Genomic DNA, 20,600 nt, shown 5'->3' with positions numbered 1-20,600 from the left:
TAGGCCGGTGGAACCCAGGCATGGATTCTGGATGAGGAGCACCTGGGGAGGAAGGAGACAGAGTCCACACCACCCAGAGTCCAAACCACCAGGAGTCGTCCAGCAGGAGCACAATGCCCACCCTTCTCTGGAGTACTTCACTGCAGAACAGAGTACTAGAAGATGCAGCTGTGGATCCCAGGCGATGTTGTGGGATCTCAGGAGCTGTCCACGAACTGTTCCACGCCAGTCGAAAAGGAGCAAGAGGGTCAGTGGCCAGCAGGACCACCAACAAGCCTCTGCAAATGCAACAGATGTGTTGCAGAATGAAATGCAGAAAGGAGGGACCAGCAAGGTCCAGGAACCTCACTCACTACAGGTAAGTTGGGGACTGCCCTCAGCAAGCAGGAGCGTCAGCAGGAACCAATGGAGACCCTGTAGGGACCCTGTGGTAGCAGGCACTGGGAGTCAAAGGGAGGCCTCAGCAGCGCAGCGAAGATGGAGGCCCACATCACAGGAGATGCAGTGAGGACTCCCCTTTGGATGCTGACTGATGCTTGAGGATGGGCATCTTGGAGCTCAAAGACCACCGGACTGGAGAGCTAACAAGGGATTGCAGTTTTCCAAATTGCACAGAAGTCCAGTCAGGCCTAGGGAGAGTCACCAAACCACTACCTGTGTTGAAGAGCCTTGGAGAGTCCGTGAGACAGCAGGATCCACAGGCCAGTCGTCGTCGTTGAGGTGTCTGCAGCTACAGGGGAGTGACTCCTTCACTTCAAGGGAGATTCCTTCTTGCTGTTCCTGATGTTCCTTGTGACCCTGGAGGATGCACTGCCACAGAAGTTGCAGAGTCTATGCAGAACTGGGACAAAGTTGCAGTAGGAGCCCTCCTACCCGAAGCAGACTTGTCTTGGTCCCTAGTAGAGTTCAGCAGCAGAGTCCAGTGTCCAGCTGCAGAAGAGTCTTTGGGTAGAATCTTGCAGAGGAATCTTGTTACAGATGAATCTAGGGCCCCACCCTCAGGGGAGCCCTTAAATAACCCAGGAAGGGCATTGGACAGATTCTGCGGTGAACCACCTATCGTGGGTCTAGGAGCGCTATCTAGGTGGACTCATCAGTCAGATGCTTCCGAGGGCCTCTTCTTAAGATGGCTTCCCTGCACTTACAAACTCAGAGAATGGAATCTGGGATTTGTAGGGGTGTCTCTGCTCATGCAGGGAACCATCACTCTTAGGACCATGCACCCTGCCCTTGGACTGAAGGGCCTACCTTAGGGGTGACTTATAGGTTTTAAGTGCAGTAACCCGGATATATGGTAAACCCTATATATGGAGTGAAAGGTGCTGGCACTAATGCACGCAGGTTGCGATGGCAGGCCTGCAGACACAGTTTGCATGGGCTCCCATAGGTGGCACAATACATGTTACAGCCAATGGGAGACCTCTGTGTACCAATGCCCTGGGTACCTTGGTATCATATACCAAGTACTTACAGGGATACACCAGTATGCCAATTGTGGGGTGTACAAAGTTATTACCGATCAATTTAGAGGAGAGAGCACAGACTCTGGCATCCTGGTTATCAGGATCCCAGTGTACTACAGTCTAAACACACTGACACAAGGCAAAAAGATCTACTTTCCTATAGCCCTCAACTGACATGACCCATTTGTCATAAATCCATGCTGGCCATCTGGGCTACAAGTCCCTCGTGGCTCTTGGGTGGGTTGGTTCTTCAAAGAGACCTCCATGCAGGTCCTTTACCCACTTGTAAAATGTTCACCACCTTGTATATATTGCACATCACTGAACACCGAGCACCAATGTCACTCGATTACCACCTGAAACGATTACAAAAGGAGAAACCTTCGTGTATATCGATCTTCAAGTTTATTGGAAATGACTCCACCCGACACACGGAGCGTCCTCCTAGGGAAGTGAGCGAACGGCAACTGAGCTGTTGTCTTCGAATCACAACCAGGTGAACGCTCCATGCATGAGCCCCACATTCAAAGAAACACAAATAACATTCTAACATTCCCTAAGCGTCATCGCTCTAACCGCGCGATGACTAACATGACGCTTAATTCATCAGCATCGCGCGCTAACCGCGCGATGACTAACATGTCCACTATTACACCACCCATTTTGTTATTTTTTTATTGTGTTGACAGCCATTGATATATGTGTAAAGAATGTTAATGTTACTATTTGGATAAAACTTACACAACAGACAGCATTTGAGTCATGTGCCTTATTGTTTGTAAAATACTTTTCTACATCTAGGCATTTTTGAGATACCTTTGTGACACTTGAATGTGCTAATTGAAGTAATCAGAAACCCGACAGAACAACTTTTGTTTGTGTTTAGATGCATGTGTCTGTTCGTATCTTGTATCTAATCCGCGTACTCTGTTATCCTTATGTAATCTAACCGGTTCTCTAGTAAAGCGCTCTGACACCTTTGGTTAAAGTATGCGCCATACAAAAAAGCATAAGTAAATAAATATTATATTGCAAGAAACGGCAGGCAGCGTGGGACCCGTTTTCCAAAGAGCTCCTAGACATCTTGGGCGTGTCTGTCTGTCACGGGTGCCCTTCGCGGCCCCGCCCGCTCTCCCGCCCCCTCGGCTCGGCGTCCCCGTCTCCTAGAGACGGCCCGCGGCGGCAGCATCAGGAGCCCGAGGAGGAGAGCGGCGGGGGCCCGAGGTAAGGCCGGGTTCAAACCCCCCGAGAGCTAGGAAGCCCCTTTATAGGCAGGGCGGGTCCACGGGGGGCGGGTTTGTGTTGCTACACTGATAACGGACACAGCTGCACGTGTATGGCCTGTCCACAGAAGGGGCGCTGGCGGGCGAGAGGGGGGGTCTGGTCTGTCCCGGCGGGGGCCTGTCCGGATTGCGAGGGTCGACCCCAGTCCTGCCCATTGGAGCCGGGCAGTCACGGGGACGCTGTGTGTGCCTTTCGGGGCAGGTTGCTAGGAGACGCCTAAGTTTCTTCCCTACAAAACGGGCCCTTAAAAGGCCCCCCGAAGATGAACTGCAGCATCCGGGGCTTAGCGCTATATGGCGCCCACGAACCCACAAAACATGAGTAGTTTTAATATTTAAGCCATATATGTGTGGCGTTGACCTGGCGTCAGACCGCCCTCTGGGCAGGGCCACGGGGAATTGAAAAACTTTTAAAAACAGTGGAAGAGTTATTTATTTGTGATTGTGATGTTTCTCCATCTACTCAGCGCGTCTTTCCTAAAGTCCCAGCCCTCCCCGTTTTTTTCCTGTTTCCTGATTTATAAAATGTAATGCGTTACATGTATATTCATATGGCTCCCGGTTTCTCTGATTCCGGTGTGTGAAGGCCGTCTGGGCATACTGGAAACCACCTGGGTGCACATTGAAACGCGAACTTCTATTCCTTTTTTAGGTCTCGCCTGACCGAATATATGTCGTTACTACGCATTCCGTTGCAACGCATGCCTTTACCACGCATGCGTTACAACAAAATGTTTTTTCTACGCATTGCCTTTACCTCGATTTTTCCTTTACCCCGCTTTTTAGGTCTCGCTGAGCCCCAGCGCTTGCGCAGGCTCGAAGAGACATTTTGTATGTGGGATTTTCAAAGTGCTGCTAGCTGGCCTAACGCTTGCGTTCACGCGATCGTGCACGCGCGCAGCCGGCCGCCAGCAGCACTTTGAAAACTCGTGAGCGTCATCGCGATCACTTTCGCTTTCAGAGCGATCGCGATGACGCACGCGCACACACAACTCCCGCTTCTCCCCCTCCCCCACCACCACTTTCTAATAACTATAAATCCGATAATTCCCGTCATATCGACGGAACAGTAACTGGCGGCGCGTTCGTTTTTAACCGGGGAATACGGGAGCCAGCATTGCTAAAACATCAAATCCTTCCATCTGCCAGTATGTTTCCTTCGCTCTAACGGAAAGCTCGTGTGCTGCAGGGTGGGGGCCTATCATGAGGGGCTGCGCTGGCTCCGCCCAGATGAAGCACAACTTTCCATGGACCTGCAATGTGCCAAGTAAATTCATATGACCTAATGTTTCCACGAGTTAGTGCATTATGGAATCCTATCAAGACGGGCTTCGCATTCTATGCGCCTGCAGTGTGGCCAGTGAATTCATGGGACGCAATGTTTCTCCGAGTTAGTGCATTGTGGGTGTGTTTCATGACGGGCTGCGCTTGCTCTGCCCAGGTGCAAGCACAGCTTTCTATAGAAGCCAATGTTTCTCCGGGTTAGTGCATTGGGGGGGTGTATCATGACGGGCTGCGATGGCTCCGCCCAGACGCAAGCATAGCTTTCCATGCACCTGCAGTGTGGCAAGGGAATTCATGTGACCCAATGTGTCTCCGAGTTGGCGATTATGGCATCGTATCATAAAGGGCTGCGCTGGCTCCGCCCAGACGCACGCACAGATTTCCATGCCCCTGCAGTGGCCAAGTGAATTGATGTAACCAAAGGTTTCTCCGAGATAGTGCATTGTGGGGGTGTATCATGACAGGCTGCGCTGGCTCTGCCCAGATGCAAGCACAGCTTTCTATGTGCCTGCAGTGTGCCAAGTGAATTCATGTGACCCAATGTTTCTCCGAATTAGTGAATTGTGAGTGTATCATTACAAGCTGCATTGCAACTGCATTCGCCGTTTCTCTTTCCTTTTATTTCCTGTCTCTTTCATTTGTCTCCCTTCATGTATTTATTTCCCTCTTTCTTTCGTCTTCTCTCCTCCTTCTCCCTTTTTTTTTCCCTGCCTTTTTCCTTCATTACTCCTTCCTCTTTTTTTCTCTTCTTTCATCTGCCTCAGTTCTCTTGACTGTTTTCTGTCTCTTTGTGTTTTCCTACTAACCTTTCTCGTCCAGCCACATCTTTCTCTTTCCTCTCTCACTGCTGTCTCGTTTCTTTATCTATCTTTCATGTTTCGTTGTTTCTTCTCTTTATTTTCTTTCTCTCGTCCCTCATCTTTCCCTTCTTACTCTTCCTTTCCTCACTCTTCGTCTTTCTACTTTCCCTAGGTTTCTTTTTCCTTTTACCAGTATCGGTTTCTTTTAATCGTGTTTTCATTTTCTTCGTTGATCAGGCACACTTCTCTACTTTTCTTTCTTCATATGGTTCCTCTTTTTGTCACCGCAGTTGTATCCTTCAATCTCCCAATTTTTTGTCACTTTCTTTTAAATTTGTAACACCGTGAATTTAAACAATATTTATAAGGTGCGTCTTTTTCCTTGCCCTGCCTAAAGCTAACCAGGAAATCTCCAAACATTAAGTTATGTGATGCTGGCACAAATCCTCAGCTTTTATGAAGACCTATCCCCCAAAACCCGCCATCTTCATTGAATTTTCGGGCGTCTGGATTTCTCATGGGAATATACAGCCAATAATATGTCAATTGGCTGTATGTCTTAGTGCTTGGTAATGGCCTTGCAGTACTCTGGGTGGTTTGCTCGTGGATGGTAGACCAAAACTGGATTAATAGTGTACAGTTGTGTGAGGTCGTGCTGGAGGACTTGCCTACTATGTCCAAGGCTTAATGGTAAGTCACACATTAATATATTTAGGGTACCTTGGACTGTGATGGTTTTGAGACTGCATGGTGTGGGCAAATCTGAAATGTGGTTGTTACAGTGTTAGGCTGTTTGTTTGTTGCCCTCTGTGATACATCAGTTATTTGAGCTTGCTGGCAAGTGTGTGGATTGTGAACTGGCATGTATAAAGTACAAACATAGCCAAACGTACAACAGAGCACGGTAGGGATGAAGCATATTGGTACATGCTCATCTGTGTGAAAATAATTAGGTGGTGCAAATGCATTTGAGTAAGGGAGTGGCAATATCCGAAACGAGTTCCAGAACATAATCCTACTTGAATGCTAGTAGGACAACCGATAATTCAGCCTCTATACAAGCTCTGACAAGATGCATCCGCTCACAGAATTCCACTGATGTTGAAGTGATGACTTTTTAAACAAAATGATAGCCTTGGATGACTACCATGCCAGCATCAGACACTTTGACCACTTTCGATTTGTCTGAAAAATCGAATACATTCTAGAGTGGCCTGGTTCAGTGGTTCCACCAAATATTGACTTTTAACGTGCAGCATAGACTTGTCACTAAACTGGTGGTACATGTGTAAGACACTGCTCTGGAAGGCATGTCCTGGTTACCAGCACTCTACGTCGCCTCTCTGGAAAAATGTGCTTACAGACCATGTGCAACCAGTGGTACTGCCAGTTCCGTGGTTACCTCTGATGGACAAAAGGAAACCGTGTTGTCATTGTGATTGCACTTGCACAGGTAAGGGACCCTGATAGCCTCTTGCATATGAACTGTTACTGCAGGAGCACCATCCACTCTGCCATAGTCTGACATTCGGCCGGTGCCCTTCGCATCCAAAACACACACACGCCACATTCTACAACACGTCCACAATACCTAGATTACAATATAAACTTGCACCACACAATCTTCAGCTTAGCTTCACCTCTTCCAAGCAGTGTTTTGTGCCCCCAACTACCCTAGACTGAGGAACTCTACATATTCTGACCCCTTTCTAGAGGATCACTCCTCCAAGCACACAGTGGACCTAAGTGAATCATACACAAAGGCCTTCCCTTGGAACACCTATGCTGCATCATGTAAACACTCTGAGAGCTTTGCAGCTCTCATTCTCAGGCCTTTCACTAGGAGGTGGAGACCCCTTTAACAAGAATCTGTTCTAATATGCCCACAGGTGCACCCTGTTATGTAATTACTCACCTACAAGCTGCAACGTATGCAGCGGAAAGAGCACTTTACCACATGGGGTATGGCGGCAAAGATCCTCCAACAGAGTATCTAGCCTTGAGCAGTCTCGAATAGCCAAGTTGTCACTGTCTTCTAAAACTAAGTTGATTTTCAATAACCTAGATGGAAGGAGCAGAGAATTCAACAGCAGAACACCCTGGAAAGCCAGAAAAGTGCTTATGAGTATACTTAAGGGAATTGAAGTGAATTAGCCTGACCTGAGGCAGATCCATATGCATTGGTAACTGCTTGAAATCTTTCTAGGCTGCTGAGGGCTTCCGTGTGGCCATGCAGATGGTCGTAAACTCCAACCATAGTTGCTTTTGGGGAAATAGATTCTTGATGCCCATACTTGTATGTAAGAGCTGTTTATCGTGGGGCCTCCGGTCAGGAAAACGTCAGTGGAGAAGTGTTGGCCACCATTAGATACAATATCTCTATTGTGCCTCCACTGACAGCAAGCATGCCTTCTTGCATTCAGTGATACATTTTGTTTAAACAGGCGCTGAGAGTGGCCCTAGTCTTGTTTCCCGCCTCAAACTGAATGTTTAGTTGTGGATTGTCCGTGCAGAGGAGTAAATCTAGCATGAGAATCTGATTGGTCCTGCTAAGTCTGGCCTACCCCCTTGAACAAGAGGGATGTTATGGCCAATCACTGACAGACCATGCAACTAAGCTTGGCGGCCTAGAAGAAAAACCAGCATTGGCATAGGCAATAGGTCTCGCTTTTGGGACCTTATAAGTATTTAGTTATGCAGCACAATATCCTTGGTGCAACAACAACTGTTGTATGGCTAAGCACTTAAGGTCCCAAAGGCGAGACCTATTGGCTATGCCAATGCTTGTTCTTTTTTGGGGGGGGAGACCCCCCCAAGCCCCCTTTCTTCTTTTTTTTGCCTTTTTCTTACGTCTTCGCCGACACTAAAAAACAGGACTGACGCATTTTTTCGGATGAGGAAGAAGACGTTCCGTGATGACGTTGCTTGCGTGGTAAAGACGGTCGTGGAAGCAATACGCGTTGTGAAGACGTTTACGAGGTAAGTGTACCGTTGTAAACGTAACGCGTAGAAAAGCCTTCGTGGTAAAGGCTGTTTCCCGCCTGACCCAGCGCATGCGCTGGTCTGGCGAGACTTTTTGTGAGGGCCCAAAAAGTGCTACCATGGCCAGCCTAGAGCTACAGTGCATGTGCGCGGGCGCGCGCTTTGGAGCAGAGACTGGCAAACCTCGTTATGCTCATTAAGCGCCCGCGTTCACTTTCACTTTCGCCCACGATCACTTTCCCGCCGCCCCTTTGATGTTCTTGTTCAAAGAACATCAAACATCAAAGAACATGTTGTTGTGTTAATGCTTTGCTGCGCCCGTTTGACTTACAATGTGCTTTCTCTTTCCACAAACTCGATGTTGTGTTTCTTTATTTTGAGATGCTTTTAGAATTACTGTTTTGTGACTTAAAGAACATTAGGGAAATGTTACTGTGAAACTGGACAACGTTCACAGTGTGTATTTCTGATCGCAGCAGCTGCTTCATGTCCGTTGCACCATTCAGGGAGTCCTTTCGTTGGCGCTTTCATGAGGACATGATGAGGAAGCTGGAAACTTTTGGCACATTCTCATTAAAAGCACAGCATGTTGGGCACTGGTTAATCGATTAGACCTATGTAGCGCTTTTAGATCTCAAAGCGCTATGGTGGGTGCAGCAGGTACAACTCATGAAATATGGGGTGCAACTCACAAGGAGGGGGAAGGTTTGAGTGCACATTGGCTGCAATCGAACTCTTAAGATGATGGGCTGTGTGTATCCATTATCAGCACTCAGTCTTCGCTATGTGATCTTGTTTGTTTTGTTGTTGTGTTAATGTTTTGTTGCGCCAGTTTGACTTACAACGTGCTTTCTCTTTCCACAAACTCGATGTTTGTGTTCCTTTATGTTGAGATGCTTTTAGTATTACTGTCACACTCACAACCACAACCACACGCACAACCACACACACCCATACACACACACACAACCACACACGCACAACCACACACAACCACACACACACAACCACACACACACAACCACACACAAACAACCACACACACAACCACACGCACACACAACCACACACACACACAACCACATGCACAACCACACGCACAACCACACACAACCACCCACACACAATCGCACACACACAATCGCACACACACATAACCACACACACACAACCACACACACACAACCACACAAACACACACAACCACACACACAACCACACACACACACACAACCACACACACAACCACACACACAACCACACACACACAACCACACAAACAACCATACGCACAACCACACGCACAGCCACACGCACAGCCACACACACAACCACACGCACAGCCACACGCACAACCACACACACACAACCACACACACACAACCACACACACACACACACACACACAACTACACACAGAACCACACACACAACCACACCCACAACCACACACACACATAACCACACACACACAACCACACACACACACACACAACCACACATACACACAACCACACACAACTACACACACAACCACAAACACAACCACAACCACACACACAACCACACAAACAACCACACACACAACCACACACATACACACAACCACACCCAACCACACCCACAACCACACACAGCCACACACACAACTACACACAACCACACACACAACCACACAAACAACCACACACACACAACCACACCCACAACTACACACACAACCATACCCACAACCACACCCACAACCACACACACAACCACACACACAACCACACACACACACACAACCACACACACACAAAATCACACACAACCACACACACAACCACACACAACCACACACACAACACACACAACCACACACACACAACACACACACAACCACACACAACCACACACACAACCACACAACCACACACACACAACCACACACACAAAACCACAAACACACACAACCACACACACAACCACACAAACACACACACAACCACACACACGACCACACACACAGCCACAACCCGATTTTGTGATTGTTTATGTGGAGGAAGGGACACCTTCCTGCACATAAACAATCATTCCCTCAACGCAGGCACCCTTGCACTATGGTGCAAGGGTGCCTGCGTTGGCGCTAGGGAAAACGCAGGGGTGCACCGTATGTTTGTAAAGCCGGCGCATCCCTGAATTTTCAGAATGGCGGAGCGTGGCATTGGCATTTTGTGCTTAACACCTTGCTCCACTATTCCCTTGTAAATATACCCGTTTGTTTTTTAAGAATGTGCGGTTTCACAGAGCTACAATGCCGGATAGTGACATCAAGACACTTGTTCTGTACAGCTGCAATACCACACTTTGGAGTGTGATGACATATGTTCCAACCAACAAACAGACGTTTCATAAAGAACCAGGGATAAACACAATGATTACAAACAGTACCAATCCCACATCGTTAGTGTCTGGTAATTTGAGAGCCTGCTACTGTAAAGGTATATGGCCCATCATAAGAAGTGAATGTGTCAAATCGCAAATGGTGTGCAGGGTTCCCGTTCCTCGTGCAGCAAGTTGTCTTCCCTATGTAATGCCACACTCTCAGCCCAAGCCCTTGTGGCGATGGAATGCGACCGTCCTCTAATGTCGGAGGCGTGTGGAACGTCAACCTGCTGGTAAGGAGGCGCTTAGCTAATCGCAGTCCAAGCTCCAAGAAGCGCAAAGTGGCCGTGTGTTTTTTGTCTCTGTGGTAAAGGCCTGTTATGCAAGGCTCATATTTAAGCAAGGTGGGTCTCCCTGTGCCTGTAGATAGGTGATGTGCAATTCCAGGAAAAAACATGAAAAAGGGGGTGTTCCCTTAAATGACAAGGAAAAAAGTTTAACTATCAAAAACAGTATACCCACACACCACAACAAGAATAAATTTATTCAAAACAGTTTTTAATTTTCATTTTTATATGTATATAGATATCAACATGATTTTTTTTATAATAAATAGAGTAATTCCATTTGAACAATACAAAACATTTAGGAAGAATATACATAATCAAAAACATGCAAAAACAGTCTGAAACCTAGGACACGCAGTGACACTTCCAAAAAAGACACCAATTAGATCCACTCATACATCCAAACATCCCTTTTATACAGTCAGATTCATACACAAACATTCACGTCCATATCACTATACATAAGGACAAGAAAAGCGCCTACCTTCCATGCCACTAGTGTTGCAAGGAGGGACATGTCCACGGCATTTGAAGGAAGTTAGCGTCAATTTGAAGTTAGTGGGGACAATCGGCGTCCCTTCTATTGAAATAACGGTTCATTTAGGGTGAGGTCAAATAGGCTCTATGTAAAACTCTATAAGCCAAAAATGGGCATTTCGGCAGACATGTCCTGGACCCGCTAGCAGTGCAACCCATTCTTTGTCAGTGCAGGGTCGTGATAGGTCTGTCTCCAAATGGAGGTATAGCGGTGTAAATGCCGTTGCAGTGTGGAGACGTAATGAGTCAGACAGCCAACATGTTAAATGACGACCTGTTTGGATTTATGAACTTGATATAAGATGTACGCCATTCAACCTCCTGCGGAGTCCATTTACGCAAGACTGCACCAATGGAGTTGGGTGCTGGAGGTAGCGGCTCCTACCAACTATTTCCTTCCGACCCCAAACTTCGTTTTAAGCACCCAGATATGCCCTCAGAGCATATACTATGCCTGACTTTAGAATGGTCATGTTCTGAGTTGCTCCTCTGCCTAACCTGGGTAGACCCTGAGAGCATATACTATGGCTTACTTTAGAATAGCCTCGACCTGAGTTGCTCCTCTGTTTAACCGGGGTAGACCCTAAGAGCATATACCACGCCTGACTTTAGAATGGCCTCTATCTGAGTTGCTCCTCTGCCTAACCGGGGTAGACCCAAGAGCATATACCACGCCTGACTTTAGAATGGCCTCTACCTGAGTTGCTCCTCTGCCTAACCGGGGTAGACCCAAGAGCATATACTACGCCTGACTTTAGAATGGCCTCTACCTGAGTTGCTCCTCTGCCTAACCGGGGTAGACCCAAGAGCATATACTACGCCTGACTTTAGAATGGCCTCTACCTGAGTTGCTCCTCTGCCTAACCGGGGTAGACCCAAAAGCATATACTACACCTGACTTTAGAATGGTCTTGCTCTGGATTGCTCCACTGCCTCTCCTGGGTGAACTTAAAAGAGCACATGCAATGGCTGGCTGAGTAATGTCTATTCAATTTTTGCTACCCCTCCCCTTGTCCTTGGTAGACACCCAGACGATGGTCTAATCCAGTGTTTCCCAAACTGTGGTTCAGTCCCTAGCCGATTTTTGGTGGGACACCGAAGTCCAGGCAATAAATAAAGATGTCTTTAAATCTGTATTTATCGTGTCAGATTTGCTTCAACGACGGAGATCAAATCTGCGTTGCATCAGGGTTGCGGACGGGTAAGGCATGGTGATGTAGTGTTCTTTAAAAAGGCGAAACTTTTACTCTTTCCTGAATTGGAGCAGCGTTGGAACATCCTGATGCCTACGAGGATGTTGTTCTAGATCCTGGGTGTATAGATGGAAAAAACTTGCTGCCTTTGTTTTTTCTTTTTTACATTTCTTTGTCTGCAGCCTGACGGTATCCTATCTGCGCGTGTGCTGAGAGTCACCAGAAATGGTAAGCTCGTCTAAAAGATAAGCAGGAGTGTGGTTTTCATGGCTTTGTAAATGATGCAACTGGTTTTGAAGGTGGTGTATTCTCGCGAAGGGAGCCAATGCAGTTCCATCTGGATGGGGATGATGTGTTCATAGCACTTCAACCCCTCAATAAGGCGAGCTGTGGCATTCAGGATAGCCTTAAGGGGTGGCGCTGTGCAGTCTAGGCGGGTATATAGCACGGAGTTACCTCTACCCAGGGGCAAGAGTAAGAGGGCTTGACCAACATTTCTGAAGTAACTTCCTGGATGAAATGCCTTCACTTTCTTTAGAAGCGAGAACTGATAACGGGCTGCAGGGGTTTAGAATTTAATAAAATATCTACCTGTCCATGGGGCAGGTTGCTTCATAAATCTACTTGTCCTGTAACGAAATCCACTTGTCCCTTTGGTGTCATGTAGTGCGGTGACAAATTAGGGCAGCAATCACATTATATAGGCGCTCTGATATAGCCTTTCTGATTATGCCAGGGCTCATACCATAGTAGTGTTAAAATGCTTGCAATCCACTTATGTTCCCACATTTCCGCAGATCTACATACTGGGCCTGAAGGTAGTGGTAAGCAATAATTCCAGGGTTAGAATGCCCTTTTGAGTCTGTGCAAACCTACTTACTTGCATGTTTTAATGTTTTCCATAACTCTCCTCTAATCTTTTCCCGTACTGAGAAATGTTGGAAATTTACTCCTGACAATGGCAGACGTAAACCTTTTTCCAGTTGGGGAAAATAAAAGTGGTTGAAAGGAAAGCGAACTTGCAAACACTCATATTTTCGCATGAGCAAATCTACACCTGCTTATTTGCTCATGCTAAAATGCAGTTCACAAATATTTTCCAGGAGTACTATTTCTTGCTTACTTCTTTAAATTCTTGGGAAATCACTAAACCCGTACAGCTGCACTTAATGCAAAGACATATACAATGGGTGCACCTTTGAGACTTTCTTTAATAATTTGCCCCTAATTTGGTCTGGCGTTGACCATGACCTTTTGCGTTTATTAAAATTCTGTCTCTCCATTTCTGGATCGGCTGGCTCTACTGTGAGTGACAGCCTTTTGCTCTTTCACAAGGAGCATATCGGCACAGAAAGTAGTTTTGTTCAGTGCCAGTAACTGTGGCAGTGTGTGCTTTTTGAGACCAAAAACAATTTTTGCTTTTGCCAATTTTTGTCATAATGGCGAGGGCCTGGCAGGTCCCAAACCAATATGGTTTTACAAAAACCTTGCCAAAACAATTCACACATTGACAAAACTAAAAAGCTGACCACCAATTTCAGACCTACTGTCTTTGCCAGTGCTTGTTTATTTGTGTTTCCCATAATCTTATTGAAACTGGTTATACTGATTTTCAATTATGAATATTTTGGGGAAATACTAGCATGCATCAACACATGTTACTAAATGATGCTGCAAAGAAATGGTACCTGAACGTTTACAGTAATTTAGCAAAATGTTTTTTTTCCTGATTTCCTTTTATTATGAACATTTCACTTTGAAAGCAAAGAATCATCAATCTTGCTTTCAAGCTTTTGCAAATATACACATCAAATCAGAGAGCATTCTGGGAGCATTATACATAGCCTAATAGTGCTGAATTTTGAAAAGGTGTGTACACATTTTTATACTGGGACCACTGTCAGTAGTGCAGTCAGAGCTTACAACATTACCTAGAGCGCTCACCCTAATAATAAAGGCTTTCAGTTATTGAACCATATATACAAGTTTGAACAGCATTAACACATGGACACAAATATTACCTTAACTGCAGACAGTGACCTTCCCTGATCCATAATGTGGTACTGCAAACTGGCAACCAAAGGGTTTGTGCTGCAGGAGGTTGGGCCTACTTGTCCCAAGGACAAGATGCACATGAACACTTCTTGTCCTTGACCCCAAACAATACCAATCCAATCCAAACAGCTTTATTCGACAAAAGTCATAAAAGCGAGACAAAACAAGTACAGGTACAAAATACACAAATAATTTAACAAGAAACAGTGTAAAAACGAAACTGCTTAAAATATTTACAAGTTTTAAAAGAGCATATGGTAAAAAGATCATTGGGTATAACATACCGGATGTCTGACTTTACTATCTGTTACTCTTAGTTCTTATAATCCATGCCCACCCCAGAAATTTGGCAACCGCCACGACAATTACCGGGTCAGTGCAGGTGCGAAGGAGCCTTCCTGCTTCAACACTCTGTCTAGTACCCAATAGTTGGCAAACGGGTTTCAACCACACACGCCTCGGGGCCAAATAAGCAGGGCATACAAAAAACATATGCACTAATGTTTCCACCTGGGATTTGCAAAAGGAACATAAATTACTTTTCTGGGGTTCCCACTGGGCTACAAATGAATTTAAGGGCAACGCTCCCACCCGCATCTGGAAAAATAATTTCCTATCAAGAACTTTGGTTACAAGATCCCAAAAGTGTTCTAGCCTAGGGACAAATTTGATGTTCATGAATTCGTCCGAAAGCGAAAGGGGTTTAGTGGCAGAGAGTACCTTTGTGTTTATCAGCTCCCAGTATTTCTCCTTCAAGAGAACTTTAGATGGAAAAATAGCTACCGTAGGGTTCTCCCAAAGATCGCTCAACCCCAAAGCCTCAAGGGATTTTCTAGTTTCATTAAGCCAAGCAATCTTCCGGGAGCCCACCATCGACAATATATCAAGAAAACCCTCTGCATACTCTGCCAACGCCGGAGTGGTCCATAGGCGACGCCAATAAAGGATAGGTCGAAGCCTGGCTACATCAGCTATGGAGTTCTTCCCAAGGTCATACCTTAAGGGGACTGAAGGTGTGCTCTGCGGGAGAGAGGTGATACTACGCAGGAACTTGTTTTCCGAGATGGTTAAGGAAGACAGGTTCTCGTACCCCCACAGTTCCGCACCATAAAGAGCCGAGCTCACTGCTTTGGCACTATAGACCTGTAACACAGGTCTAATGGGCTTCGAAGGAGACTTTTTAAATTCAGCTGCTAATACACCAGCTAGCTGCCTATGTTTTAGAGTAGTCCGATCTCTCTGTAACTTCCATGCAAAGTTATTTTGGATATTAACTCCAAGATAATTAAAAGCCTGCACTTGTTCTAGTGGATTGTTGAACAAAACAAATTGATTTCTAAAAGATTTGTGTGGCCTGAATGTCATAAGCTTAGTTTTTTTAATATTGACCTCCAGGCCACGATCAACACAAAAGGACTCAAAAATATTTAATGAGCGCTGAAGACCGCCAGGTGTCTTAGCAATTAGAAGCATGTCGTCAGCGAACATTAAAATTGGGACCTTAGTGTTGCCAAGAAGGGGAGCGTCAACGTGAGCTTCCAAAAGTCGATCCGCTATGTCATTAATATATAGGGAAAATAAAGTGGGGGCCATTGCACAACCTTGTCTGACACCTCTCTGGACCGTAAAATCCTCAGTCAACATGCCCTGGCCACCCCATCTGATTCTAGCCAAATTATCTGCATGAAGCCTCTGGATTAGGGACAGCAATCCGCCATGAAGCCACAAATCTTTTAGAGTCTGCCACAGTTTTGAACGAGGGACTAAATCAAAGGCGGCCCTTAGGTCCACGAACACTGCATACAAATTTCCCTTACCCAAGACCACAGTCTTCCAATAAAGAAGGATAAAACGGAAGACTTGGTCAACAGTGCTAATGTGCTGGCGGAATCCGGCTTGAAATGGGGATAAAATATTATTTGACGCAATCCAGAGATGGACACGATTTAAAATCAGCCTACCAGTGATCTTCTGGATAGCGTCAATCAAACTAATAGGCCGATAGTTCTCAGGAAGCGAACGGTCACCCTTTTTGTACACCGGAATTATTTCCGCGGCTTTCCAAGAGCTTGGAATAGGAGCACCATGTGCCATCGCGTTAGCAATCAGCTGTATATACCTCCCCCATTTTAGCTTGTCATACAGAAAGACATCCGCAGGAACACCGTCCGGGCCGGGAGCCTTGCCAGATGCCACTCCCACCAGTGCCAGATCCACCTCAGAAATAGAAAAATTATCTTCTGGATTAAACAACTGGGGGGACCCATAGCTATCAAGAGGATCGGTAGGGGAAGCATACTGCGGTTTGAAATAGTCCACCCACTTCTCATGCGAAACATTATTTTGGGGACACTCAGACTGTGCACCAGAACCCCACTTTACAATGCTCCAGAATAATTTACTATCATTCCGAAGGCTTGCTTCAAGGAGATCCTCCCAATTTTTGCCATCCCATTGGCGTTTAGCTTTAGCGACACAGCTCTTGTAGACGATTCTCCTGTGTCGTACCAGGCTTACATCGCCACCCTTCAGGGCAGACCCAAGCGATAGCCTTGCCTCCCTGCATTCTTTATTATACCAAGAGGCTTGTTGGTTGGCGCCTCTTGGTCCTGGTCTCACTTTTGTGAAGAAATAAGATTTCAATTTTGCAAATAAACTATCGTGCGCTGATGTAACATCCCTCAGGTTCCCCTCAGCGGCTAAAACTGACTCGATAGCAATGATGGAACCATCCACCTCCTCTATGATCTTTGATAAGGTGGTAGGGTTCCCCATAAGTCCGGACCATCTCAAACGACGCATGTCGTTGGATGGCACCACCGCGGGAGGGGGCGATTCCCTGGCCTCAACAGGACCACCGTCCACCTTCCACCATTTATGTGATAAACAGAGGGGGTTATGATCACTCTCTGGAAGGGACACTATTTCCATATCAACGAGGGAGTGCCATAGTTTCATATCAGCCAAGATGTAATCAATTCGACTCCTGCTCAGCCCATTATTAAATGTGCAGGCACCCTCGCGATCGCTTGGCATCCTACCATTCAGAGCCCTCAGGCCCCTTTCCATGCAAAGGGAATTAATCTGAATGGCGACTTCTGAGCATCTTGATATAGGGGACAACTCCAGGGGGGGGATACCCCAACATAACTCTTCAGTATCCTGTAGGTCCCACTTATTATCAACAAGAGGTTCGAATGATACGTTAAAGTCACCTGCAACGATAACGAAGGTGTCAGCTGAATAAAGATCAAACAGGCGAAGTAAGTCATCAATGACCGAAGATTTTGCACCTCTGGAGCCCCTCGCGTACACATTATATATGTCGATTATGCCCAATAATCCAAGATCCAACCTCAACAGTTGGATATCACTACTTCCCGTGTGGAGAAGCTTAGTGGTCAAACACAATTCGCTTCTTAACCAGATAGTTAAACCCCCTGATGGACGCCCGTGGGATCCCTTGGTTGCCGGGATGTGAAAATTTAAGTAGCCCATACAAAAGCGTGGTTCGAGAAGCCAAGTCTCCTGGAATATACAAATGTCCATTGTGTTAATAAAGACTACCCAATCAGAAATAGCTAGCTTGGAATTCAAACCAGCAATATTCCAAGAACAAAGAGAGCCACCAGCCAAAAGAAGACCGGCAATATCAGGAATAGTGAGTTGCGAATCTGCTAAAGGGCTACTAGCGGGTTGATCAAACCCCTGACAAGATTCCGGAACAGAGACAGAATGACTGCTACTCAAAGTTGTAACCACTTGGTGGGCGGGTATAGGACAGGGGTCAATGCAAGGGTCAGCCATAATGGACTCCTGGTGCTCAGTGACCCTCACCCTCTCGCCCCTGTCCCAAAAGCCAACACCCCCCTCACTGTGTAGTCAGTCATTGATATCCAGGGATGAACCATCTATGACCCTATCGCTACATAGGCCTCGCTTCGACCCCCCTAGATCATGCGAGAGATAGCTTCGCAGTTGGATGGAAGAACCTTCTGGGGGACAAGTTCTAAACTCAAGGGCTAGGAGAATTTCAGCAAGGTAATTGCTTTTAAGAGTTAGTTCAATGCAATCAACAGAAGCCCTGAATGAAGAAAATCTAGTAGCTCTGGAGATATCCTCCCTAATAACTGAACGACAGCCCCTCACATGTCTCAACCAATGGATTGCCTTGTTGGTCAGCGACTCAGGGGACTCGGCGCCGCCGTTAGGTGGCAATTTGGGGACATTGGTCATGTAAATTATGTTGGAGCAATCTACGGCGTAGCCCTTGGGTGGGACATTACAATCACCCCGACCCACCCGAGTCCCCTGGTCAAAGGTGTCATGGTCACTTCTCGCACCCAGCCTCTTTGGACGACTTGTTCTGTCCTGCAAAGAACATTTGGTGTTGTCAGATGAACGAACCAAAATGTGGTTCGTATCGGCCTTGACTACATTACTATAAGTGGCATAACCCTTAGGGCGAGGATTAAGAAGGCCTGACCTATCAGCCTGAGTTCCTAAGGGATTATCTGGAGCAGGAGAGGGGTTAGGTAAAATAGTGGCAGGGACAGGGTGTGGGACAACAGAACACAACCCTGCTTTGCTAGTCAGAGACTCTATCACTAATTTCAATGCGCTGACTTCATCTCTCAACAGGTTAACCGTTTTTATGAGGTCTAATAAGGGGTTAACAGATGAGTCGATAGAATTGCCTAAGGGGATTGGAGGGGAATGCGGCAAAGGTTCACATGAGACCCCACTGGCGACAACCTGTTCGTTCATCAAAGGAGAAAACCTGTTAAAGCAAGGAACAGCAGGAACACTACTCTGTGTATCAACTGAATCACACAATAGAGTATCGTCCCCAACAATCGAACCCTCGAGCACATCCGCTTTACTAACCCCCTTAGCAACTCTTGCAGTAGGCTTACAACAGAACATTTCCGGCACAATAGGTGCTGGCATAGAGTTAACATGTCCAGTGTCAGCAGAAGATAGAACAGTGACCAGGCCATCATCCGCCGGTGACTGGTCGGAACCCAGGATGGCCTCGCACTCCCCCACTAGGACACCAATACGTGACAAAGTCCCCTCCGGATCGGGCTGTTTGCCAGCACGTCGCGGCTTCCTGATTTTCCGGACTTTAGGCAAAGAACCATTACCCCCTGTTCCCCCCAGAGCTCTCAGCTAGCTTTCTCTTGCCCATTCAGGAAGCAGTGTCAGCAGCGTTAGAAATGTCAGAGGAGCACACCAGCAAGCGAGCACCACACAGAGTATTGAATCACCCTATGTTGGAGAGCCGCTCCTCAGAGGGGTTGCAGAATACAGCCAAGGGGGGTGGCCCAGCCCGGCCTACTCCGGCCCCTGACGGCCCGCCCTTTGCCCGGGCTTAGCCCGGTGCACGCCCGCGCGCGTCCCGCGAAGCGGGAGGCGCGAGGTAGATGAAATAGATCCCCGGTCACAGGGGGCGGTGTCACAGCAATAGGGCAAGGCTCACGGGCTTGTGGGGCATGCAGTCCGATTCAGGCTGGCTCCGCTGTTTCCCCGGTGCAACGCTGCGTCTCCCGCGAAGCGGGAGGCGCGAGGTAGATGAAATAGATCCCCGGTCACAGGGGGCGGTGTCACAGCAATAGGGCAAGGCTCACGGGCTTGTGGGGCATGCAGTCCGATTCAGGCTGGCTCCGCTGTTTCCCCGGTGCAACGCTGCGTCTCCCGCGAAGCGGGAGGCGCGAGGTAGATGAAATAGATCCCCGGTCACAGGGGGCGGTGTCACAGCAATAGGGCAAGGTTCACGGGCTTGTGGGGCATGCAGTCCGATTCAGGCTGGCTCCGCTGTTTCCCCGGTGCAACGCTGCGTCTCCCGCGAAGCGGGAGGCGCGAGGTAGATGAAATAGATCCCCGGTCACAGGGGGCGGTGTCACAGCAATAGGGCAAGGCTCACGGGCTTGTGGGGCATGCAGTCCGATTCAGGCTGGCTCCGCTGTTTCCCCGGTGCAACGCTGCGTCGCTTTCTCGCTGGCTGCTCTCCGGCTCTCGTAGATGGGGACATAAGAAGTCTCGCACCTGGCGAATGTCCTGAAAGTGGCAAAACTCCAACAGGGAGCAGGACATGACGCCATCTCACCAAGCAAAGGCAGCGCAGCCCCCGACTCCCTGCGGCTTGGCCCCACCGAGGTCCCGGTGTATAATAGGTTGCTGCCTCCCTGGTACCCTGCCGCTGCCTTGGCTCCAGCAAAACGAAACCGGAAGCTGTCACATCCCCCAGCATCAGCTGCTCTGCATCGCGCCAAACAATACGTCCTGG

General features: G+C 47.4%; 1 protein-coding gene across 1 annotated transcript in view; it reads left to right on the top strand.

The window, feature by feature from the left end:
* Nucleotides 1–2,650: 2,650 nt before the first annotated feature.
* WDR97 (WD repeat domain 97) overlaps nucleotides 2,651–20,600 on the top strand; it is a 619,749-nt gene continuing 601,799 nt past the window's right edge. Inside the window, exon 1 of the mRNA XM_085604522.1 lies at nucleotides 2,651–2,687. The gene's annotated coding sequence lies outside the window, so the exon portion shown is untranslated. The remainder of the gene's footprint in view (nucleotides 2,688–20,600) is intronic.

The sequence above is a fragment of the Triturus cristatus genome, chromosome 5_1 (genome assembly GCF_964204655.1).
Source record: "Triturus cristatus chromosome 5_1, aTriCri1.1, whole genome shotgun sequence".
Classification (NCBI taxonomy): Eukaryota; Metazoa; Chordata; class Amphibia; order Caudata; family Salamandridae; genus Triturus; species Triturus cristatus.
Note: the sequence above shows the minus strand (reverse complement) of the source record. Positions and strands in the feature narration are given on the sequence as shown.